Source organism: Panthera pardus, unplaced genomic scaffold (assembly GCF_024362965.1).
Source record: "Panthera pardus isolate Hobbes unplaced genomic scaffold, ASM2436296v1 HiC_scaffold_12, whole genome shotgun sequence".
NCBI lineage: Eukaryota > Metazoa > Chordata > Mammalia > Carnivora > Felidae > Panthera > Panthera pardus.
The window spans coordinates 55,054,028-55,081,550 of record NW_026526677.1 but is presented as its reverse complement, the minus strand read 5'-3'; the positions used below and the strand labels follow the sequence as shown (position 1 = coordinate 55,081,550).

The 27,523-nt window shown below is 40.0% G+C and overlaps 1 pseudogene; it reads left to right on the top strand.

Moving 5' to 3' along the window:
* The first annotated feature begins 6,076 nt into the window (after nt 1–6,076).
* Nucleotides 6,077–22,081, top strand: LOC128776251 (uncharacterized; annotated as a pseudogene).
* The last annotated feature ends 5,442 nt before the right edge of the window (nt 22,082–27,523 follow it).

Genomic DNA, 27,523 nt, shown 5'->3' with positions numbered 1-27,523 from the left:
GTTTCTAGAACTTGGAGTTTGCTCCCACTGACTTTGACTCCCTCACTGGACTGTACTTACTCTTTGGGGGTGCCGTCCTCAGAGCTCTAGGCTATGTTCCTTCTAGTGGTCCCCTCTTGTCTGGATGGTTAGTTTAGAGTCAAGGGGAGGCCATAGCCCTGATCTCTTCACTATTTTCTCCTGTGTTCTTTATCCAGGTGCTGAAAATAGCCAGTTATTTCTCAAGGGCTGCACAAAGAAACCTCTGCCCTTCCCTCTGGACCTTCAGTTACCACCCCCTTGGGAGCAGTCTATTGTCCTAATCCCACTCCACCCCCAGGACTATAGACTTAATTCCTACTCTCCTGCTGGGGCTTGTTCTAGTCCCAGGTCTCAGACACCTAACCCTCAAGCTTGAGGTACTCAAAGTCTCCAAGAGGGACACTGGGAGGGAGTTCACAAGAGAAGGCTGAAAAAAACCATCAGATGCTGGTATAATTGATATGGATACTTTTGGGTCCATTATTATGTTATTTAAAAACAAGATCTAAGCTGTGTGTAGATATACTTTATGCACTATGTAGATTTCACTAACATTGTAATTTTCCCTTCTGCTTTTTAAAAAGTCATGTTTGATTAAAAATAAAGATTTGTAATCACAAATTACACTGTGTGTCCAGGTCTGTGGTTACTTTAACTTTCACTTCTCAGAGTAGCAAGGCTAGTTTGTTTTTGTATACCAAGTGGTACAAACTTAGTCAACATTTTTTCCATTCAACCTTAGGACAGAATCCTAGAAGGGAAATTACTGACCATTGTGCAGGCTTCATGAATTGTTGTCAACCTGCTTTCCAAAAGCATTCAGTTTGTGTTTAACCCAGTGTCAAATGCATTCATTTGCTAAATTGCCCTTTAGTAATTTTTAAAATACCCATTATATAGATGAGCAAAACAAAACCTTGTTTTCATGTTTTATTTCTACAGAGTGTGAACATTTTCTATATTTAAACAATTTGTGGCCAATGTATTTTGAACAGATTCTTTCCCCATTTTTTTCTAGCAAATATTCTTAAGTGGGGAGAATGATTTCAGAAAATACAGCCAAGATTGGAATTTTGTGTTTGCTTTTGCTTTTTAAGTTTTTATTTAAATTCCAGTTAACATATAGTGTAATATTAGTTTCAGGAGTAGGATTTAGTGATTCATTTACATGTAACACCCAGTGCTAATCAAAAGTGCCCTCCTTAATACCCATCACCCATTTAGCTTGTTTCCCACCCCCATCCCCTCCAGCAACCCTTGGTTTGTTGTCTGTAGTTAGGAGTCTATTTTATTGTTTGCCTCTCTTTTTACCTATGTTCATCTGTTCTATTTCTTAAATACTACATATGAGTGAAATCATGGTATTTGTCTTTCTCTGACATTTCCTTTAGCATAATACACTCTAGCTCCATCCACATTGTTGCAAATGGCAAGATTTAATTCTTTAATGGCTGAGTAATATTTCATTATATAGATATACACACATACATATGTATGTACACACACACACACACACACACACACGCATCTTCATCCATTCACCAGCCGATGAGCATTTGGGCTCTTTCCATAATTTGACTATTGTTGATAACGCTGCTATAAACATCGGGGTGCATGTGACCCTTTAACTCTCTATTTTTGTAAATACTTAGTGCAATTGCTGAATTGTAGGGTAATTCTATTTTTAGCATTTTTTTGAGGAATCCCCATACTGTTTTCTAGAGTAGCTACATCAGTTTGCATTCCCACCAGCAGTATAAGAGAGTTCCCCTTTCTCCTCATCCTCACCAACATCTGATGTTGCCTGTGTTAGGTTTAGCCATTTTGACAGCTGTGAGGTGGTATCTCCTCATGGTTTTGATTTGTATTTCCTTTATGAGTGATCTTGAGCATTTTTTCATGTGTCGGTTGGCCATCTGGATGTCTTCTTTGGAGAAGTGTCTATTCATGTCTTTTGCCCATTTCTTCACTGGATTATTTGTTTTTGGGGTGTTGAGTTTGATAAGTTCTTCATAGATTTTGGATACTAACCCTTTATCAGATATGTCATTTGGAAATATCTTCTATTCCATTGGTTGCCTTTTAGTTTTGGCTGATTGTTTCCTTCACTGTGCAGAAGCGGTTTATCTTCATGACGTCCCAATTGTTCATTTTTTGCTTTTGTTTCCCTTGCTTTTGGTGATGTGTCTAGTAAGAAGCTGTTACAGTCAAGGTCAAAGAAGTCGCTGCCTGTGTTCTCTAGGATTTTGATGGTTTCCTGCCTTACATTTAGGTAAATTTATAAAAATATTTTAATTTGTTTTTGAAAGAAAGGTCATACATTTTGAATTTTTGTTTATGGTGTCAGAAAGTGATCCAGTTTCATTTTTCCACATATTGCTGTCCAGTTTTCCCAAAACCATTTGAAGAGACTGTTTTCCCCAATGGATATTCTTTCCTGCTTTGTTGAAGGTTAGTTGACCATATAGTTGTAGGTCCACTTCTGGGTTAATTCTGTTCCCTTGATTCATGTGTTTATTTTTGTACCAGTACCATACTATCTTGAAGATTATATCTTTGTAATGTAACTTGAAGTCCAGAATTATAATGCCTTCAGCTTTTTATCCAAACTGCTTTAGCTCTTTGGGGCCTTTTGTGGTTCCATACAAAATTTTAGAATTATTTGTTCTAGTTCTGTGAAAGATGCTGGTGGACAGAACAGATCAATCAAACTAGAAAGTGGTTCTTTGCAAGATTAAAATTAATAAACCCCTAGCCAGACTTGTCAAAAAGAGAAAGAGCTCAAAATCACAAATAAGAGATCACAACTAACACTACAGAAATACAATTATAGGAGACTATGAAAGATTATATGCCAACAAATTGGGCACATCTGGAAGAAATGGATACATTCTTAGAAACAAACTACCAAAACTGAAACAGGAAGAAATAGAAAATTTGAACAGACCAATAACCAGCAAATAAACGGAAGCAGCAATAACAAATTTCCCAATAAACAAAAGCCCGGGGCCAGATGGCTTCCCAGGAGAATTCTACCAAACATTTAAAGAGTTCATACCTATTCTTCTGAAACTGTTCCAAGACATAGAAATGGAAGGAAAACTTCCAAACTCATTCTACAAGGCCAGCATTACCTTGATTCTAAAACCAGAGACCCCACTAAAAAGGTGAATTGTAGGCCAATATCCCTGGTGAGCATGGATGCAAAAATTCTCAACAAAATACGGCAAATTGAATCCAAAAGTACATTAAAAGAATCATTCACCATGCTCAAGTATGATTTATTCTTGGGCTGGACTGGTTCAATATTCACAAATCAATATTATATACCACATTAATAAAAGGAAAAGAACCATATGATCTTCTCATTCAATCTAGAAAAAGCATTTGACAAAGTACAACATCTATTCTTAATAAAAACACTCAAGGTAGGGATAGAGGGAACATACCTCAACATCATAAACACCATATACAGAAGACCTACAGCTAGTGAAATCCTCAATGGGGAAAAAACGGAGCTTCTCCTCTAAGGTCAGGAACACAACAGGGATGTCCACTCTCATCATTCTTATTTAACATAGTACTGGGGGTCCTAGCCTCAGCAATCAGACAAGGAAGAAGTCACTCAGCAAGGAAGAAGTCAAACTTTAGTTATTCAGAAAATGTGGTATTCTATGCAGAAAACCTGGAAGATCTCATCAAAAATTTGCTGGAACTGATACGTGAATTTAGTAGATTCACAGGATATGAACTTAACACACAGAAGTCTGTTGCATTTCCAGACACCAATAATGGAACAACAGAAAGATCAAGGAATCAATCCCATTTACAATTGCATCATAAACCATAAGATACCTAGGAATAAACCTAACTAAAGAAGGTAAAAGACCTGTACTCTGAAAACTAGAGAACACTTATGAAAGAAATTAAAGATTACACAAAGAAATGGGAAAACATTCCATGCTTATGGATTGGAAGAATAGTGTTAAAAATGCTTATACTGCCCAAAGCAATTTACCCATTTAATGAAAAATTTGCTGTAGAAAGTTCTGACATATACACGAGGTACTTTTGCCATCACTGTTAGTAATATAGGATACTGCATCTATGAGAACCCTCGAGATTTCCTAATTTTTCACACAATATTTTCTCTTCTCTATCCTTATTGTCAGGCTCTGAACTGTTATTTCAACCTCCTCACCTGCCTTATGGGCCTCTTACTTTCCTAATTCTCTTCTCTAGTACTCAGGTGCCATTATGAAAGTACAAAATTAGTTTATGGGATATCAAACAGCTATATCCTGGGTTAGGCAATGCATTTGCAAAGCAGAACACTGCTTTCCGGCCTTGCTGTTAAGTAGAAAAGCAAAGCATGGCATGTTGTTAATGTGTATCTAGGGGGCACGCCACACTTCCCTTACCTAGTTAATGTATACCTAGGGGTTAGGTCCTGCCTCTGCTCATAAATTCCTTAGACCATGTTATTTCATAGGATATCTTATGCTGTTTTCTACCCTGTTTTCTACATCTGCCCTTTTGAAGTTTTGGGAAAGCCTTAACTTGTTTTTCTGCACATTTTCAATACGTTCTTACTGTCACATAGCCCATTGACATATTGCATATTGTTTCCCTAAATGTATGCTTAATAAATAGGCGAGCTTGAGAGAAACTAGGGGAGACATCCTTTAGCCTCCCTCTCTTGACTTGCATAGAGTCTGGAGTAATTCTTTCTGCCACCATCGACTTTACAGCATAAAGCAAAAAGAAGAACCCACAATAGGTGACCCCAACATGATAGCCACATGACTGAGATCGTGATTGCTTAGATATGAAGACTCCAGATGTCAGAATTGACACGTTCCAGGAGAAGAAAGTGAAACCACCTGGACTTCAAACAGACCTCATCCCAGTAAGGGACAGTAGTACCTGCTTGGGTTAACTGCCAACATTTCAAGTATTCAGTGAGAGTATTTTTCTTCTTTACCATGGGCCAACAAATGGCAAACAGCTTTTATATTTGAGAACTTCACAGCAGTTTTAAAAGAAATTTTTTTAAATGTGAACTTTATTGTCAAATTGGTTTCCATACAACACCCAGTGCTCATTCCAACAGGTGCCCTCCCCAATACCCATCACCCACCCTCCCCACAGCAACTTTTAAAGGCAGCTCATTGTACTGTTACAGATTAATTACATTGTTATAAACAATAGGAAAGGTCTAACTCTGATTTCCCAACCATGGTACAGTTGATCTAGATCTATGGGAACAAGTAGGAAGAAATTTAAAAAGAAAACATGAAAAGGGAAAGAAGGTTCCTGCTTCCATTTTAGTGACCTGGAGTTTAGTCCCTACAGCATTATGTCACAGGTAGCTCTAGAGAAGGAACAAATTATAAAAGAAAGCCTAACATCTGCTTCTCCTATGGCACCTCCTACAATGGAGGACAATTTCCCTCTGCCGCCTCCTCCTGTCTCTATTCCTCCTGATTGCTTAAAGCCAATACCTATATCGGAGGGACATAAGCCATCGGTTATGCAGTAATGTTTACAAGAGGGATATGCCGCTAGGGAGCTTCATGCATTCCCCGTCATTACCACTGCTGTACATCAACCTACGCATGAGTCCCTCCCTTTTGCTGCTTTTAAGGAATTGAAACAAAGTGTTGCAGAGAATGGTATGCAAAGCTCCTTTACTAAGGGGATAATTGAAGCAATAGAAAACAGATATGAAGTGACCCTTTGGGATTAGAAGGCATTAATAAAAGTCATACATTCCCCCACTCAGCATTCTGTGTGAGCTTTAGAATATCAAGGCTGTTCCACACAGGCAATTTGTAATCGAGATTTGAGTATTCCAGTAGGAATAGAAATGCTACAGGGAGGGCATAGGCCATGATACCACAACTCAAGCCCATGCTCATGTTAGATTATTCCAACAGTACTCTACTATTGCGATTGCTTCCTGGTCCCGAGTCCCTGACACAAAAACAGGTTCCTTTGCTTCTATGTGGCAGGGAGCCACTGAGCCTTGTGTTAATTTCAGTAATAGGCTACAATGGAGTGTTTCCAGACAGATAATGAAGCTGCTCAAGTTTTACTGCAGCAATTGGCCTGCAAAAATGCTAATGAAGACTGCCAGGCCCTTCTCTCTGGTGTAGGTATTCAAGCCAGAGGTATACCTGAATTCATTAGGATGTGCCAAAATGTGGGGACTGAAACACATAAAGAAGAAATTCTTGCTATTATGAAGCCATCACCAGCCTCTCATGCCTGCTTTAAATGTGGAAACCCAGGGCACATGCAAAAGGACTGTCACCAACAAACAAAGGGACAAACTAGGAAGTTATCCATTAAGGATTGTCCCAGATGTGGAAAAGGAAAACACTGGCAAAGCCAATCTAAATCCAGTAAGGAAGGACTACCTGTCTTTTGGGAAATGAGAGGAGCGTCAGTCCTCATGCCCCCAATCCCAAATTGAGCAAAACCATACAAACCCCTGCTCCCTCAGGTTTTTTTAAACCAGGTCAAAGAGGAGTTACAGACTCGCAAGTGGCCACCACAGGAAGTGCTGGACTGGATTTATGCACTACCTCAGAATTTTAAACGAACAAGATCATGTCTATATAATACCCACTGGAGTATCTGGCCCCTTACCCCCTAACACAGTAGGAATTATCCTAGGAAGATCTAGCATGACAAAAAAGGCGATCTTTATGATAACAGCTAATGGATTACATGTCATTCCTCCAGGAACACAATTAGCACAACCATTCCTAATCCCTTTCAAAGTTCCAGGAACTCTAGCCCAACAAGGGGGCAATAAAGGATCTGGAAGCCCAGGATCCACTGAGTTATACTGGACTCAAACCATTCAATCTGACAAACTTTTTTTTAACTGTTACTATAATTGGAAAGCAATTTACAGGGCTAATTGATATTGGAGAAGATGTTTCCAATGAATGTAGCTTTCCATGAATGGCTTGTACAATGGGAAAAAAAGACCTAGCTTCCTAGCTGTTACTAGAGTGGGAGGCACCCATGTACCATTGTAAAGCAGAAGGCCACTCATATGTATCAGGCCAGAAGGACAAACGGATTATGTTCAATCATTTATTCTACCTGTTCCTATGTCTTTATGCGAAAGGGACTTAAAGAATGGAAAGGAGTCAGTCTTTTTAACAGGGGCCATGGTTAAAATTCCTCCCCTTCCCCTGGTATGGAAATCTTCCAGGCCTATTTGAACAGTGGCCCCTAAAAGGGGAATAATCAAAACAAACTAAGAATCTAGGTTTGTAACTGTTGGAGTCCAGTCATATTGAATCTTCTACTAGTCCTTGGAATATACCCATTTTTACAATTCCTAAGAAATCAGGAAAATGGAGATTGTTACATGACCTCAGAGTTCTTAATGCCATTATCCAACCTATGGGGGCATTACAGCCAGGCTTGCCCAACCCTGCTATTATTCCTTCAACAGGGCCCATTGACCTTAAGGACCATTTTTTACCATACCTCTTGAAAAAGACAAAGAATGTTTCGCCGTTTCTCTACTTGTGACTAATAGCCAAGAGCCTTTGTCTAGATATCAATGGACAATGTCTAGATAACTCAAGGAATGATTAATAGCCCGACTATATGTTGATACTTCATTCAACAAGCCTTACTGCCCACTCAAATTAGGATGGAAATCTTACCATTATATGGATGATATTCTTGCTGCTCCTACACAGACCTTACTTTTCACAATATAAACACTTACAACTTTCCATAAAAGAACATGATTTCAAATAGCTCCTGAAAATGTTCGAATGCAGGAGCATTGGCAATATATAGGACATGGAGTCTTTGCTCAGACAATAGGTCCTCAATGCATCTCTTTTTTAATGGTTACTTTTCCAACATAGTTAAGTGATTGAAAACTACAGAAAACCTGGTGGGTAGGTGTCATTACCCTAATTTTTTAATTTAGGTTCCAGTTAGAGTGTAATATTAGTTTCAGGTGTACAATATAGAACACTTCCACACGTTACCCAGTGCTCATCCCAAGTGCACTTAATCCCCATCACCTATTTCACCCATCCCCCACCCCACTGTGGAAACCCTGTTTGTTTCCTAGTTAGGAGTCTGTTTGTCACTGTCTCCTTTTTTTCCCCCTTTGTTTTGTTTCATTTCCGTGTGTTAGTGAAGTCATCTGGTATTTGTCTTTCCCTGACAGGCTTATTTCACCCAGCATTCTCTCGCTCCATCCACATTGTGGCAAATGACAAGATTTTATGTTTTTATAGCTGAATAATATTCCACTCCATATACTACATCTCAATTTATTCATCAGTTGATGGATACTTGGGTAGTTTCTGTAATTTGGCTGTTGTAGAAAATGCTGCTGTAAACATCAGGGTGCATGTATTCCTTTGAAGGATTATTTTTGTATTCTTTGTGTAAATACCTTGTAGTGAAATTGCTGGATAAGGTAGTTCTCTTTTCAATTTTTTGAGGAATCTCCATAATGTTTTCCAGAGTGGCTGCACCAGTTCTCATTTCTACCAACAGTGCAAGAGGGTTCCTCTTTCCCCATCCTTGGCACCACCTGTTTCATCACTCATTGATTTTAGTCATTCTATATATGTCAAATTGGTTTCCATACAACACCCAGTGCTCATCCCAACAGGTGCCCCCTCCTCAATGCCCATCACCCACTTTCCCCTCTCCCCCACCCCCATCAACCCTCAGTTTGTTCTCAGTATTTAAAGGTCTCCTATGGTTTGCCTCCTTCCCTAACTTCCCTCCCTTTCCCTCCCCCCGCCGGTCTTCTGTTAGGTTTCTCAGGATTCACATGAATGAAGACATATGGTATCTGTCTTTCATCTCTTTTTAGGTACTACTCATTTACCTACCTTAAATGATTTTCAAGAATTTTTAGGAGCTATTAATTGGGTTCATCCCAGTTTGGGAATTACTACAGGACAGCTTTATAATATTTTAAAAGGAGACACTGCTTTAGATTCTCCCCATAGTTTAACCCCCAAAACAAAAAAGGAATTATTCAATAATCATTAGAAAATAGGCAACTACATCACTGACGGTTTACCCTGTTTATTAAAGTTTTTTTAACTTTTTTTTTTTTTTTTTTTTTTTGAGAGACAGAACATGAGCAGGGGAGGGGCAAGCACACACACACACACACACACAGAATCTGAAGCAGGCTCTAGGCTGAGCTGTCAGCACAAAGCCAGACGTGGGGCTTGAATCCATGAACTGTGAGGTCATGACCTGAGCTGAAGTCAGACGCTCAACTGACTGAGCCACCCAAGTGCCCCACCACATTTATATTTCCTGCTTTCTGTACACCCACTGGTCTCCTAGGCTAGCTTATAAAAGAAATTCGATGTTTAGAATGGCTTTTTCTTTCCCACTCATTTGAGAAAACCCCCACTCCCTATATACAACAGGATTATTGAAAGACAGATATTATTGCCAACTGATGGGATATGATCCTGATTTCATATATCCTGGGGTATCTTATGAATGCTTTCAAAGGATTCTTATCCAATCTATGGAACCCCAAAGCCCTATGGCAGATTTTGTCAGCTAACCTGTATACTTCCTGCCAGACAAATTACACAATTACCTATTTTAAACATAACCTTACCCAACAAGCTATCTCCACAGCCAATTTCACAGGCAATCATGATCTCCGGTCATGATCTCATGGTAGTTCAAACCCTGCATCGGGCTCTCTGTGTTATCACAGGGCCCAATTCAGATCCTCTGTTCCTCTCTCTCTGCTCCTCCCCCAGTCTCTCTCAAAGATAAAAACAAACAAACAGACAAAAAACAACGTAAAAGAGGTAGAAGGGCCAGGCAATGGTGAAGAGGATAACTAAATGAGTAGTAGTGTCTTCTCTGCTTTAAAATGGTTGAAATAGCAAGTGTATACATAAATCTTAACTTCCATTTATTCTTTTTCTTCTTTCCAAGTTATTTAAATTCCATTAAAGTTTAAATTTAGTTTCAGGTGTAGAATTTAGTGATTTAACACTTATATACAACACCTGGTGCTCAGTACAAGTGCCTTATTAATCCCAATTACTCTTAAAACCTACTGAAATCTAGGAGTCAGTGCTATATAGGGATGTCTCCTAAAATGTGGAAATAGGAGATTAAAGTTTGAGTAGGATGGGAGGAGATGAAGGCAAAATGGTATCCCAAAGAACATTTGAGATTCTAGAGGTAGGAGAGAATCTGAAAGAAGGTGAGAAGAGCTGAAAGATAGAGGGAAAAGTTATTGTCATAATCCTATGTTGATTTCTATGAACCTCTTTCCTGAAGCCAAGAGATGTGAGAACTGCAAGAGTTCTCTTAGACAACTAGGAAGTCTTGTAAACAAACCCTTTGAAGAAATAACTGCAGAACAGAAGTTAAATCCATGAATTTGGGTGAGCCTCTGGTTTATTTGTATATACTTCTATAACAGGGTAGGATTTTTCCCATAAGGAGACATCCCACTCAGTTGAAACCTTGTTTCAATTGTAGAAGAAAGGCTTGAGTTAAGAGCTCTGATCCTGGATATTTAGAGATGTTATCTGGTGAATTCTGCTTATCTGACATAGGAATTTCTGTCAGTATTCCTAGTGGGAAATTTAACAGGTTATTGTAAACACATTCCCTTGATCATCCCAAGGATCCATACAAGTCCGAAACCTACACCTTTAGATTTTTCTGAGAACTAGCCATAATGGGGCTTTCCCTCAGCTCTTTTCTAGAAAGGGCCTTAGAATATGCTGCCTATGGGATGGGGAGAAAAAGACTCCTTTGAGCACATGGTCTCAGCCTGTGCCCATGCTGGTGGAAACCTGGAAAACTTCAGCGTTTTCCTAAGTCAATAACTTTATCAAGATATGGCAGCTCTAGGAATGTTATATAGCTACTATTGTCTCTAGTCTGGCCATTTTCCCAGGACCTTTGTTCTGTTTGGGGGATTAGGAAATGATCCATACCAAAGACTTTGACTTCAGGAAGTGGTACAAGGACACTCCTGGGGATTCAGGGCATGATCTCCTCTATTTGAGTAAGAGGTTCTGTGAGGCATAACAGCCTCAGGGATGTTGGAAGTTTTGAACATCAATACCCTGAGGAGAGCCAGCTTTCTAGCAATCGATCTTAGGACTGTCTTGGCTGACTTCTGAAGCCACATTTTAGGAGATTCTAGCAGCTGTTAGGGTTATTCAACAGTGAAGTAAATTTGGCTTGGTTCCATGGCCTCACATCCATTTCACACACCCTTTCTTTTCCACTCTTATGCTTACAGAGTTCTCAGAAGTGCTACTCTCCATCTAGGTTATTAGAAATTTCCACTGCTGGGAACTTCCCCCCTCTAATGCCTTTTCCTTACCCCAGTCCATTCTCATCACCAGAAGACTTTGGTGAAATAAGAAGATAATGAAATAAGTTGTGTATAGCAAATACATGGAAAACTCAAGAAGATCTACTGTTCTCCTAGGGTCATTCATAGGAATGAAGTCTGGATGCTAAACTTTAGGTGTCCTCTACCATATTCCCAATAAACCTAATCAAGTTTGTCTTGATAATCATATGACTTTTGTGAGAGAAGTTTTGCAGATTAATAAAGTCATTAATATAAGATAGTAATTATGAGGACTTATAGTAAAAATACCAAGAAATGTGGGCTGGGGAATTAATTAACTTCCCTAAAACAACTTAAAGTTCAGGAGTATTTAACTTTTGGTAAACCTTGACTATCTTTGTTCTAGAGCTTTGACTATTACAAGTCTGTGACAGTAACTATTTGCTGTGGTTTATGAACCCTTATTTTGGCATAAGTTTTATATTTCGAAGTAGAACTTCCCACATAACAAACACTAGATTTTGAGCATTGCTCCTTTGTCTCCTTTACTTATTTTCAGTTAAATGGAACTGCAGATCTATGGACTTTCTGATCCTTTTTACCCATGCTCCCTAATAAGTCTAAAGTTACTTAATGTACATAAATTTTCCATTAAATTGTTAAATTGATTTCCTATAATTTTTAGTTCAACCATGGTCTCTGGCTGCTATGAGGGATTTATTCTTCCAGTCCACCCTTATTGTCAGGTACTTAGGAGTGCTAAGTACCAGGCAGAGAGATACCACTCCTAGTATTTGCAACTACTCTCAGCTGAGAACAACGATGCAGGATAAGGTTGTTTTTCCGAAGAGGATGGAGGGGCAGAGTGCCAGAACGCCACCACTGGAACACATTCTGTGTGTCTCAGACACATGTTCTCTGTACCAGGCAGCCACATGGGTGAAAATCTGCTTCTCTGAGCATTATCCATTAGTCTGAGATCAGCTTTCTCATTTATAGACTCATCATATGGGTCTGCAATGATTTGTCCCTATTTTGGATGACACCATAGTAAGTTATTTTATTGTAGCTTTAGGGAAGGAAGAATCTTCTGTCTTCTATAACTGAAGAAAGTTTTTGGTGTATTGTGTATACCACTGTTGAATACTGGGTTACATGTGTCATAAGAAAGTAGATTAGGATGGTGAGATAGCTGGAGCTTTAGAACAGGTATTTGATTAACAAAAAACAAAACAGGAGATAACATTATGGAGTTTCCCCAAAAAGTTAAAGATAAGCCTACCATGTGATCCAGCAATTCCACTTCTGAGCATATACACAAATGAAATGAAAATGGGAAAGATATATACACTGCCATATTTACTGCAGCTTCACAATAGTCAAGATATGGGGACAAATTTAGTGTCTATCAATGGATGAATGTATCAAGAGGTGATACATACACGCACAGGAAGATTATTCAGTCATGAGAAAGAACATTTTGCCATTTGCGACAATATGAATGGACCTTGAGGACATGCTCAGTGAGGCAAATCATATGGTATTTGTCTTTTTCTGAGATCACTTATATGTGGAGTCTAAAAAACCTAAACTCCTCAAAAAAATAAACGTTAAAAAAGCTAAACTCCTAAAAATCAGTACCATGTAATTTGGTAGTTACCAGAGAACTGAGGTGGGGGAGTGGGAGGCAGGGAGGAAGTGGAGAAGACGGGTGTTCAAAAGGTACAAATTTGCAATGAGTAGATAAGTCCTGGATATACAATGCACACTAGTGAATATGGTTATTATAGTCAAATTTGCTAAGAGACTGGATCTTAATTATTCCAACCACTAAAGAAATTATGCGATGTGATAGAATTAGCTATTTATTACTACAACGGCAGTCATGGCCTAGCATATAAATATGTAAACATTGTATACCATGTGACATATGTAAATTTAAATTTCAATTAAAAAGTCAGCTGTTTAAGTGCAGAAAGAAAAAACCGTCAACTAAAATTTCTCCAAACTATTCTTTAAAAACTGAGGTAAAGACATTCCCAGATGGAGAGATTCATTGCTAGCAGAGTTTAATTATCAAGGTTGTCCTTCAGGCTGAAAGAAAATGATACCAGAGAGTAAATCAAGCATGTGGGAAAGAATGAAGAGCATCAGAAACAAAGGAAATTTCATAACTGTTCTATGTTCCTCACTTATTGACCAGTTTTATGTTACATATACACCTAACAAAGCACCAAAACATAGGGAGAAAAACTGAAGGGAAAAATAATTGGAAATTTCAATACCATATTCTCCATTTATATAATGATTAGACAGCAAGGATATAGAAAAATTGAACACTACCAACCAAATTAAGTAGCTGACATTTATAAAACACTATACAATTACAGAACACATTATTTTCAGTCACACATGGAACATTCTTCAGGATAACCAGATGGTATGCCATAAAGCAAGTCAATAAATTTAGAAGGACTTCAACTATGTAAGTATGTTCTCCAACACAATGGAATTAAGAAATCAGTAATAGTAAGACATTCAGAAAAATCCCAAATAGGGGTTTTCTTTTAATTTCTAAATAATCCATGGCTCCTAGAAAGAAGTGAAATTAGAAAACATTTTTAACTGAATGGAAATACATATCAAAATTTATGGGATGGAGCTAGAGCAGTGCTGTGAGGGAAATGTAGTTTTAAATGCCTAAAGTATAAAGGAAGAAAGGTCTCGAATGAGGAGTCTAAGCTTCTACCTTAAACTATAAAAAGAGCAAACTAAACCCAAAGTAGGCCAAAGCAAGGAAATATGAATGGCTATCAATGAAATAGAAAACAGGAAAGTCAAAAGATACCAAAATCTGATTTAAAATAACTAGTTGACCAGTCTTTAAGACTAAGGGAAAAAGAGACAAATACTAAAATCAGGAATGGAAAAGGGGACCTCATTGCTGACTCTGAATTTTGTGGGTATGGAGAGGGCATGATATTTTGGAAAAGTGAGACATAAGATAGGGCTGGCGTAATTTAACTTTTGAATGTGTAGAACTCCTTTAGCACTTCTAATAAGAGACCGGTCTAATTACTAGAGAAGGAATTCATCTCCCCCAAGACATTTGCTTGGCTGAGACTGGGAAGGGAAAAGCTCTGAGATCCCTCTGGACAGAATGCCGATCAATTGATTCACTTATAAGGTCTTACCAAGTCCCATCTACTTCCTAGGGATTTATCAGATCATTCCATTTCCCATCAGTTACACTGCTCTCTCTAAATCTGAGTATAGTTCTTTAGGAATCTACAAATTGGAACAACTTTATGCACCTTCCACACACCTAAAACATGGAGCAAGTACAAGATAACTGCAATGAGGTAAAACTATAATTAGGAGGAAAGAAGTTACCAAATGATTACTGACAGCCAGAAGGAAGGTGAATCAGCCTGCTCAGGCTGCTGTAATGAAGTATTACAGACTGGTTAGCATAACAAAAATTCTCAGTTCTGGAGGCTGGAAGTCTGAGATCATGGTACCAGCATGGGTGATTTGCAGTAAGGACTCTCCTTGATTTCAGGCCACCATCTCTTTGCTATGTCTGCATATGGCCTTTCCTTGTGTGTACATGAAGAGAAAAAGAGTGCTCTGGTGTCTGAGGACACTAGTTCCATGGGATCAGGACCCCACCCTTACAGCTTCTTTTAACCATAATTCTTTGGAGGGCCCATCTCCAAATAGCTAACCTAGAGCTTTAAAATTTGGGGACGGGGAAGGGGAATACATTCAATCCACAAATTATCTCATGGACTCGCATTAGACTTTTTACCCATTTACCTGGTCAAAGAACTCACTATTACCAGGAGAGTGGTTGTCATGTTAGCTGAAAGCTTGCATACACTGGGAGACCTACCCTTGCACTTTGTCTTTCATAGCCATCCCTAAGAATAACCCTGAAAGGAGTCTCCTCCTGGGGGCCATTTGACCACAGCACAATTCCTATTTATTGGTGGATATAGAAGAACTTTAGCATGGCCTCAGATATTGAGCAATCACAGCAGTCCCATTTCTCCATACTCTGGTTTTGCATTTTAGTAACAACTTCTTTAAAGCCCAACTTGAAATTGGCAGCTTTTCAATTTATAAGGACCACTTTGGTTAATGTTTACAGAGGTTATGTTGAATCATGATCTCTGTACAAATCAGTGTTCTGAAGGAATGCAGACTCCATGGTTTAAGAGACAGAGACCATTATCATGGTGTTGGTTTTCAAGTTCAACAATAGATTGGAGTAGTGAGGCAGAAGTGTTGGTTTTCTTCTATAGGTCATAGATTCAATTTGTTGGGATTCATGGCTTGCAGAAGTTACTTGAGATATGGCAGCTAAAAATCAGCTACAACTAAAGCCAGCAGAGAATACTTTGATCTCCACTCACAATCTCCAGCATTATTATACATCTTTGAGTCCAGATTTCTTTCCTTTTGTTTTTTCACCTATTAAAAGTCTCCATTTTCCTAACTTTATTCATGACAAGGTTAGGTCAGATTTTTACCTCAAAATTTGGACTTGCCAGTTTCCCTAGTTGTATTAGCCAATTCCTTAAGATTACCCCTCCAATTGGTTCTGTTTCTCTGGAAAATCTTAATTCAGCTTTTGGAAACTATAAGAACATACTTTTAAAGATGGGTTTTCTAAATTGGTTCTGGGTATCTAATTCAAATCTGATTAGATATAAACCACTATTTCCAGCAGTAAAGACCATGAGCAGTTCATGGCATGATAGGGCAATAGAGAAACTTGAAGTATTACCATTGGAAACCTGTAGTTAAATAAAGGAGGCAAGGTTACAGGTGAGTACGTAGGATACCTTCAAACGTATGTCAGAGTAACAAGTAGAATGGGATTTGCTGGTTATTCCTGATATCACTGGATAAAGTGGGGAAAGAGAAAGATGAGCTCAGACATTCAAATTCCCAGCTCAAGAGTTACATAAGGACCTGAAAGTGTCTATGTGTGCCTTGTAGCCACAGGGCTGAGACTTCCGGGGGCGGGGGGTGAGAAACAGACAAAACCAGAATCTTATCCTGGGACTGGCTAAATTACAATGCAAGCTGAACTCAGCCTTGCAGGGAATCAAAGTAAGGGTCTTGGTTGGGAAAAACTGGAATCCTGAAGTTGAAAGGGGATATAGGAGAAGACCCAGATAAAGCTGGGGACATGGAGCCCCTTCATTCTAGTATGGAGTATAAGTCTAGTATAGTGTATTCCTAGAAATCAAGTATATAGGAAGCCTATTAAATTCTTGATCTGTAGAAACAAGATTCTGGGTAAGTCTAACCTGAATCTAAAAAAGATTTTGCCAGTGGAAGTGGCCTCTCCACCTGAGGTGATTAACCCTACAATGGCTGAGGAAACTGTAGTGGTTTTACCTAAGGCAATTGCCACACAGGACAATGCAGATTCTCTTTAGGATCCACTCCCACCCCACTTTACTTTTCGGTCCAGCAAGAGCCCTAAAGGTGAGGTATAAAGTACGACCCAGGAGAAAATACACTGTACTCCAAAAGAACATGAGTTTTCTAGTTTATATAGACAAACCCACAAAATATGTGTGGGAATGGACATTAAGGGTGGTGGACAGGGAAGAAGATAAACTTCATCTGGTCAGTTTTATTGAGGTGGGTCCAATAAGCAGATATTCTAGATTTAATGTTACAGTTCAGAATCAAAAGGTCTATAGCAGCTCAGTTTTTTGGCTGAAACACGGACATAAGTGTGGCCCACAATAAATTAACTTGAAATGCCAAATCTGCCTTGGAAAACTGTAGGAAAAGGAATCCAGAGACTGGAGATAAAATGTTAAGGTAGATTTTCCATTTAAGGTCAGTTCACACACCCTTACAAGGGTCTGGAAAATATACCTTTCACCACAGCTGTAAGAATGGAGTTTGTGAGAGGAGCCCCAGAATCTTTGAAGAGCTCTGTGATTGCTCTCTTCTGTAGGCCAGGCCTTACAGTCTACCTGCAATGGGAGAAACTGGATGCTGGGATGGCAGGAGCCAAGTGGTAGGGTTTAATTGCCAAAGACAAGGTGGGCATGGTTACTGTGATGGACAGGAGAGTCAAAGTACCAATCAGGATTTTCTGTCTAGTAGAGACTTATAACTATATACTTACAAGTTATAACTTATATAGTTTATATGTACATATGTATATATACTATTATAATTAGCATAGATTTATAACTCTAAGTCTAGTATGGAGTATAGGTCTAGTATAGTATATTCCTAGAAATGAAGTATACAGAAAGCCTATTAAATTCTTGATCTGTAGAAACAAGATTCTGGGTAAAGTCTAACCTGAATCTAAAAAAAATTCCTGGCCCCTCAGTCAATTCCCAGACTTGAGCCAGTTTACAGATTCAGAGCCTCTCGAATGAGTGGGAGGCCAAGTTCCCTTGAGGGGACACTACAGGGTACATTACCAAAAGTTTATAGTAGTCATTCTCCCCGTCTTCCCCAAAGATACTTATTTTTAACTAGGTTAACTGCATGAGGGAAAATAATCAGACCGTTTGGAGAATTACTAGACACTGGCTCTGAATGGACACTAATTCCAGTATACTCAAGATGTCACTGTGGTCCCAACAGTAGGGATTATAGAAGTAAGGTGATAGAGTTTGTTTAAATCCATCTTACAGTGGGCTAAATGGGTACCCAAATCATCCCCAGTTTCAGAATACATAACTGAAATAGACGTACTCAACAACTGGCAGGATCCCCACATTGGCTCCCTGACCTGTGGTGTGAGGGTTATTAGAATGGGAAAGGCCAAGCAGAAGCCACTACAACTCCCTCCAGGAAGACAGTAAACTAGAAGCAATACTGCAGTCATAGAGGGATTATAGAGATGAATACCACCACCAAAGACTTGATGGACACAGGGGAGGTAATTCCCAACACATCCCTATTTAGCTCTTGCAGAAGACAGATGGATCTTTGAGGAGGACAATGGATTCTTGAAAGCTTAACCAGGTGGTGACTAGTTGCAGTTGCTATGCCAGATGTGATTCCATTGCTTAAGCAAATTAACTCATTCTCTGGTGTCTAATATTCACCTACTGATCTTTCAAATGCGTTTTTCTTTTTTTTTTTTTTTTTTTTTAAATTTTTTTTTTTTAACATTTTATTTTATTTTTGAGACAGAGAGAGACAGAGCATGAACGGGGGAGGGTCAGAGAGAGAGGGAGACACAGAATCTGAAACGGGCTCCAGGCTCTGAGCAGTCAGCACAGAGCCCGATGCGGGGCTCGAACTCACATACCGCGAGATCGTGACCCGAGCCGAAGTCGGACGCTTAACCAACTGAGCCACCCAGGCGCCCCTCAAATGCGTTTTTCTACATCCCTTCCAGTAAGGATTACCAGAAGCTATTTGCTTTCAGTTGGCAAGGCCAGAAATACGCCCTTACTGTCCTACTTCAGAGGCATATCAACTCACTGGCCTTAGGTCATAGTTTAATTGTCCAGGATCTTGTTCACCTTACCCTTCCACAAGATATCGCACTGGTCTACTGCATTGATGCCATTATGCTGATTTGACCTAAAAAGCAGTAAGTAGAACTATTCTAGTGTTATTGGTAAGACATTTGTATGTAAGAGTGAGACATTTGTAGGAGTACAGTGCTATGAGGCATAAGAGGAATACTGATTGGGAAGGAAGAAATAATGTCATCTGCAAACAAATACAGCTTTAACATCTATGTAGATAATCTGATGTCCTATCAACTGAGCAACCACAGCCAAGATGTCCCTCAGTAGGTAAATGCCTAAGTAAACTAGTATAAATGAGAACGATTACAGCAAGGGTGCAGGATACAAGGCTAATATACAGGAGTCCATTGATTTCTTATGTACCAGCAATGAACACATGGAACTTGAAATTAAAAACAGTAAGGTCAGAATGGCTAAAATGGTTCCTCAAAAAGTTACGATCCAGCAATCACACTACTAGGTATTTACCCAAAGAATACAAAAATACTAATTCAAAGGGACATATGCACCCCAATGTTTATAGCAGCATTAGCCATAGACAAATTATGGAAACCGCTCGAGTGTCCAGCAACTCATGCATGAATAAAGATATGGTATATACAATGGAATATTACTCAGCTATAAAAAAGAATGAAATATTGCCATTTGCAACATGGATGGAGATAGAGAATATGCTAAGCAAAGTCAGATCAAGACATACCATATGATCTCAATCATGTGTAATTTAACAAACAAATGAGACAAGGGGAAATAAAAGAGGCAAACCAAGAAATAGACTCTTAACTATAGAGAAGAGACCGATAATTATCAGAGGGGATATTGATGGAAGGATGGGGATTTAGTGCACTTGTGATGAGCACCGGGTGTTGTATGGAAGTGTTAAGTGACTATATTGTACACCTGAATCTAATATTGCACTTTAGGTTAACTGGAATTTAAGAACCCCATAATATTTACATTACCACCAGAATAATTTAAATACTTCTTAGGTATAAATATGGAGTATGTACATGATGAGGAAGACTAAAAATGAAATCAAGGAACTACTAAAATGGGGATATAGTCCATGTTCATACTTAGGAAGACAATATTGTCAAGATGTTAATTCTTCCCAACTTGATCTACAGATTTGATGCAGTTCCAATCAAAATCCTAGCAAGCTTGTGGTTATCAGCAAGCTAATCCAAAAGTTTAGAGAGGCAAAAGAACCAGAATAGCCAACCAAATAATGAGAACAATGTTGAAAGACTGATACAATCTGACTTTTAGACTTACTATAGTCAAAAGGAACATGATGCCTAGTGAGCTGCTTTGTTTTTGGAGGCAAGATATCCCTCTTCTGGATGTGTTACTTGGGCTCACTTACCGAATGACCCAAAAAGCTTCTAGTTTTGAGTGGGATATGGAAATAGGATCTGCAACAGGCCCAGGCTGCTGTATAAGCTGTCCTGCCACTTGGCCCATATGTTCCAGAAAATCCAATGGTGCTTGAAATATCAGAAGTAGGGATACTTATTGGAGTCTTTGGCAGGCCTCTATAGGTGAGTTGTAGTGCAGGGCCTTAGGATTTTAGAGGAAAGTCCTGCCATATTCTGTGGAGAACTACTCTTCACTTAAACAGCTCTTAGTCTACTATTGGGCCTCAGTAGAGACTGAATGTTTGCACATGGGTCATCAGGTTATGATGTGACTGGAACTGCTTATCATAAACTGGGTCTTACCTGACCCACCAAGCAATGAAGTAGAGCTTAAACAGCAGTGTTTCATCAAATACAAGTGGTATATATATGATCAGGCCCAAGAAGGCCCTAAATGCACAGGTTACATGAAGTGGCCCAATACCCATGATCCCACCCATGTTATACCTTTTCTACCCATGCCTGCACCTATGGCCTCAAGGAGAGTTCTTCCTTATGCAGAGGAAGATAAGACTTGGGCCTGACTTAAAGATAGTTCTGTACAATATGCAGGTACCACTCGAAAGTAGACTGCTTCAGCAATATAATCCCTTTCTGTGATATTCCTGAAGGACAGAGGTGAAGGGAAATCCCTGAAGTGGTCAGAACTTTGAGAACTGTCATTTATTTTTCTTGGAAGGACAAGTGGCCAGAGGCACAATTATAGACTGGTTCATGGCCTGTAGTTTGGCTGGATGATCAGGGACTTGGAAGAATAATTGGAAATCTGGGGATGATAGACTTTTCTGAATGGGCAAGGTATTTGTGTCCCAGGTGAATGCTCACCAAAGAGTGAGCTTAGAGGAGAATTTGATAATCAAGCGGATAGGATGACCTGTTCTATGAATATCAGTGAGTCCCTTTCCCCAGCCACCCCCATCATTATCTAATGGGCTGATGAACAAAGTGGCCATGGTGGCAGGAATGCATGGCCTAAGCACTATGGACTTCCACTCACCAATGCCAGCCTATGGTGACTGCTGAATTCCTCATCAGCCAGTAGCAAAGACTACACTGAGTCCATGATATGGCACCATTCCGAGGTGATCAGCCAGCTACCTAGTGACAATGATTGTTACACTGGACTGCTTCCATCATGGAAGTGGTAACATTTTGTTCTTCTTGGAATACTTAACACTTAGTGTTTATTTTTGAGATAGACAAAGCATGAGCAGAGGAGGGCAGAGAGAGGGAGACACAGAATCCTGAACAGGCTCTAGGCTCCAAGCTGTTAGCACAGAGCCTGACACGGGGCTTGAACTCATGAGCCGTGAGATCATGACCTGAGCTGAAGTCAGACACTTAACCGATTGAGCCACCGCAATACTTAACTCTTGATATGGCTTTGCCTTCCCTGTATGCAATGCTTCTGCCAAATTATATGGGGACTTGGAATACCTCATCCACAATCATGGTATTCCACACAGTATTGCTTCTGATAGAACTCCATTCAAGGCAAATAAAATGTGGCAATGGACCCAATGTTATGGAATACAGTGGCATTTTCCCCACCATCCTGAAGCAGCTGGCTTGATAGCATAGTGGAATGGCCTTTTGGAGACTCAGTTACAGTACCAGCTAGGTGGCAATATATTTCAGGGTTGCAAAAAGGCCTACAGAAGACTCCATTGGATACTCTGAATCAGTATCCAATATATGATACTATTTCTCCCACAGCCAGTATTAACAGGTCTAGGATTTAAAGAAGTAGAAATGGGAGTGGCACCACTATTATCCCTAATGACCCATTAGCTAAATTTTATGCTTTCTGTTTCTACAAACTTAGGGCTTATAGAACTAGAGGTCCGAGTTCTAAAGAAAGGAATGCTACCTGGAGACAATGATTCCATTGAACTTAAAGTCAAGACTGCCACCTGGCTACTTTGAGCTCCTCCTGTGTGAATCAAAAGGTAAAGAAGGGAGTTACTGTGTTGGCTGGAGTGATCGATCATTACTACCAAGGGGAAATTGAACTTACTCCAAAATATAGGTAAGAAATAATATGCCTAGATATACAGGAAATTACTCAAGGTGTCTCTTGGTATTACCATGTCCTATGATTAAGGTCAACGGAAAGCTACAATAACTGAGGTAGGATGATAACTGATCACAATCCTTCAGGAATGAAGATTTGGGTCATTCCACTAAGTAAAGAACCATAACTAGCTGATGTGAAGGCAAAGGGAATACAGAATAATGGAAGAAGGTAGTTACAAGTAACCAGTTCTAGCCACACCTAGGAGGTCAGTGTAGGCAGAGGGTAAAACTAAGGAACTACTAACACTGGGGAGTGTAAAGGAATGGTCTCATTTTGTGGATTAGGATCAGCTTCCTAAAGAACCTTTACCAAAAAGGTATCAGGAGTATAACTAGTTCGAGTGTTGAGTCATTGGTTTTAAATGCTGCAGAGTGAAGAACATGTCTGGGTTAAAATAGGATCTGCAACTCACTGTTGATCAGATGGCTGTACGTGGTCCAGACACACTGGAGATAATTCCTGAGGAAATGGCCAGCCTGGCAGTCTGGATAAAAACCACCATAACGTGTTTATCCTGAGAAGGGGAACTGCCAAATTCCCCCTGTAAATGCCAAGTGAAACATTCAGGTGAAGTAACCAATATGCTTCTTATATGCAAGTCATGTGGAACTGGCTTTATGAGAACTGGGATATTCTTGCTGAATATGCCTGTTACCCAGGTTATGGTAAATGCTGTGAGTAAGGGGCTCCCTTTGAATAGGCACTCAATGTAATTCAATAGCTACAAAATTGGACAATAACTGGAGAAGCCTTATCCAGTTGCTCTCAGCTTCCCTGTATGGGTCTTACTGATACCAAGAATATAAAAATAATAAAGAGGGGAGAGAAAGGGGAGTGTCAAGGGAGCCTACACAGCAGAGTGGAAGTTTAGATGGTTGAAAAATGGGATGGATAGAGTGGACAATGATGGAATTGAAACAAAGCTGTTGATGCAGCACTAAGGACTGGGTGGGTCAAAGGCACATCCTGTTGGTCTCCCAATATTAGAGGTCCCCAAATCTGTTCCTATCTGCCCCAGTTTGGAGGAATTTAAGAAGTAGAAAGGCAAAAATAAAGTTGAGAAACCTGACCAGGAAATGCCTGGGGCTATGATAAAGGCAGATTAATCAAGGTATAGATTAAGGTCTACCACCTGGGGACCCAAGGCCATGGGCACATGTGCAGATAAAATGACAGAGGGAGGAAAAAAAAAAATTCTGGACTCCTTGACACAGGAGGCCAAGGTATTGTGAATCTGAAAGCTGTTGAAGTCTTAATGGGGTATAAGATTAGATTGGGAGGAGGATATGGAAATATAGCAGTTGATAAGATAAAAGGTAGGAGTTTATTTAGATGAAAGTTGGGATTCTTGGGTTGCCTGGGTGGCCCAGTTGGTTAAGCATCCGAGTTTGGCTCAGGTCATGATTTTGTGGTTCAGGAGTTTGAGCCCTGTGTCAGGCTCTGTGCTGAAAGATCAGAGCTTGGAGCCTGGTTCAGATTCTGTGTCTCCCTCTCTGTGCCTTACCTTGCTCACCCTGTCTCTCAAAAATAAATGTTAAAAAAAAAAATTGGGATTCTCAGACTTTTTGAGGTGGTCACATCTCCTTTACCTGAATTATTGGGATGGAGATTATATCCAACTAGATTGCTTCCCCTACCTAATACTGTAAAACAGAAGACCTTGAAATCTACCTTCAGACCAGCTTTAATTGAACGTGCTAAGTGGGAATTACTGAAACTGCCTGAGTCCACTTAGAACCACACAGAATACTTAGTAGGCAAAAAGATTACCACTTTAAAACACTTTTTTTTTTTTAAATTTATTTTTGGGACAGAGAGAGACAGAGCATGAACGGGGGAGGGGCAGAGAGAGAGGGAGACACAGAATCGGAAACAGGCTCCAGGCTCCAAGCCATCAGCCCAGAGCCTGATGCGGGGCTCGAACTCACAGACCGCAAGATCGTGACCTGGCTGAAGTCGGACGCTTAACCGACTGCGCCACCCAGGCGCCCCAAAAGATTACCACTTTAATGACATGCTGGAAGTTGGATCATTGGTACCAACAAATTCCGTGTGGCTCATGAAAAAGGAGATGGTTCATGGAGACTAACAGTGGATTATGGAGGCTTAAATAAATTGTATAGCTCACCATTTTCAGAACTGGTTTCAATCATACAAAAAATACAATGGAGGGAAGAAGGCTGGTACTTAGTGATTAATTTTACAGATATTTGCTATGTCTCCATCATGGAAAAGAGCCAACCACAGTTTGCCTTCACCTGGGAAGGAACCCACTTACCTTTACTGTGCTGCCACAGGGTTTTCTGAGCTCACCCACTTATTGCCAAAATTTTGTTAGAAGGGATTTGGACTGGATGCAGATCTCAGTTACGATATCAGTGCAGTGTATTATCTCAAATTAAATCCAGGTAGATTTTAGTGGCCAACTGGGGCTGGTTAGTAAATCCAGCATATGTTCAAGCACCTGTACAGGTGGTAAAATTCTTGGGTATAACTTGGGCAGGAATGACCTGGGATATTCAAGTGATTAAGAACAAACTGTTACTACCCACTCCTAAAACCAAGCAAGAAGCCCAGAGTTTGGTTAGTTTATTTGGATTTTGGAGAACTCATTCCATATCTGGCAATATTGCTAGCTTTTATCTAGAAGATTACCTGAAAGAAAGCTGTATTTGAATAGGGACCTGAACAAGAACAGCCATGTCTGAATTCTACAGGCTGGCTCTCCTAATGCCTTTGGGTTCTTATGACCCCCACTCAGATAGGATTTTCCAAGTATCTTCCACCTGTACTCATGTAGACTGGAGCTTATGGCAAAAGTCCATGAGGGTCTCTTAGCAGCAACTGTTGGGATTTTGGAACAAAGAATTCTCAGATGTCGCCATCTAGTATATGCCATAAGAGATCTTAGCCTTCTTTTGGGCATTAAGACTGCTTCAATGACTGAAGGACATAATCCTGAAAACTGAGATACCTGTAGGGTCTTGGATGATGTCAGAGAAACACTAACAAGGAAGGCAATTCCCAGAGGGGTTCAATAAAATGGAATGATTTGTGTAGAAGCATGCAACCAGGCAAGTGAAAGGAGGTGCCCATCATACTCATGAGCAGGTTATCCCTTTTCCTCTAGGGCCAACTTTGGAGCCACCTGAGGAACTGCTAGAATGAATTGCCACGTGGACAGTATCTGGTGAACAGCTCTTGACTGAACAACAAAGAGCTGCTTGGTTTTTGGGCAGCAGTTTCAAGATGAATGGATGACATCCCATTTGGGAAACTGCCACATAAGACCACCAGATAGAAAGGCTTTGATTAAAGAAGCTAAGAATAAATCAGCTTAATAGGCTGAATTGCCCATTTACCTAGTAGTGATGGAAGAATGGTGCAATGGTAAAAAGCCCCTAGGTTTATTTACCAACTCATAGGCTATAACCAATAGCCTGGCTGTATGGTCAGGTAGATTGGCAATGGAAAACTGGACTATTAAAGGGATGCCTAAATGGGGCATGGCCCTGTGGAAGTCACTCCAGAACATAAGGGGCACATCGGAGTAGGACATATTGATGCCCATTGGAAGAACCTCTTCCAGGTTTGGAAAGGAATTAGAACTACCAGATGGACTTTTCCATGTGCTCGAGGTGGCTATGTAGGTCTATGAAGTGAGTGGACATAGTGGTACTGTAGCAATGTAGAGTTGGGCTGAATCTAGATATTCTTCTTGCACCCTGCAAGGCACAAAATGTCAGAACGGTTCTGTCAACAAGAGAGACAGACTGAATATGGCTATGGGAAAAATTCCTGGGTGATGGGAAGGAAGGCCCTACACATAGCTGGCAAATGGATTACATAGGCCAATGCCAGTAGCCCTTGAGGGGGGAGCTATAAATGGATCCTAATCGGAATAGATGCTCTAGACTGGGTCTTCACATCCAGTGATAGATGTAAGTACCCAAAATACTGTTAAGAGGTTGAAACAGAAGATACTGTACCAATCTGGGACACTGAATTACATTTGTTCAGACCAAAGGATTCATTTTTCAGCCCATAATGTCCAACAGGGGGGATAAGATATCACATCAAAAGGACATGTTTATCACCCTCATAGTAATGGTCTGATAGAGAATTGGAATTGGCAGTTGAAAAAATTGCTGTCTAAAATGGGGAGGCATGGGGAAGAGACAAAAACATGAATAGCTGGCTTACATGCCTCCATGAATATGTAGTTATATTCAATATGAGGGGGACTAAGGGAAGGTCCCCACTGGATAGATTCTTCTGCTTTTCCTGGAAATTTGGGTGAAGAATGGGGGAGAATACTGGTGTGACCACACAATTCTTTGTATCACTTCAATTTTTTTCCCTTACTTGTTATAGTGGTCCAGGGACCAGGGATGCTACCGTGGGTGCTGAAAGTGGGGAGGATTCCAAAGCAAGAAACTCTGAATTCCTAGGGGCTGATGGCATGACTTGTAGCTGCACCCTATTCTGGCGAAGTTGGGAATGATAGTGAATGCAGTTACAGTAAATGCAGCTGTATTTCCTGGTAAGGATAGCCTGCTAGTTTTCTACTTTTGTAAACTACCCTACATGAATGGAAGTGGGCTAAGGGTGAGGCACTTGCTAGATTAGTGTTACTGGCAGCAATGTGGATCAGTACAGTGGCTGAAAGTAATATCCCTTCCAGAAGGTGGAAAAGTCTAGATAAAAAATGACAAATGGACAGGGAAATAGCTTTACCAGAAGGTAAAGGAATAAGTGGGTTAAACAATGAAGGAAAGCCAATCGTTGGTTAATACACAAAGGTAACATTCTCCTGCTCTGAGCCTCTAAGTACAATTATTGTAACAACCCCTGTCCTTAACAGAGTCTGGTATATGGGCAAGGGAAGATTGTTGGAAAGGCAAAGCAAACACTTCTGCAATTCTTACTGGTTTGTTCTGTAATGGAAGATACTAAGTCAGTGTGAATTAGAAAAAGGTCAGAAGCCAGAGGAGGAGATATGCCAGGAGACCTCTCCAGCTTTAAGACTTTGGACAGCAACAGGTCAGCTGAGTCTGGTCAGGATCAAAGATCAGGTATCTAAAAATGGTATCTTTAGCCAGTCCTT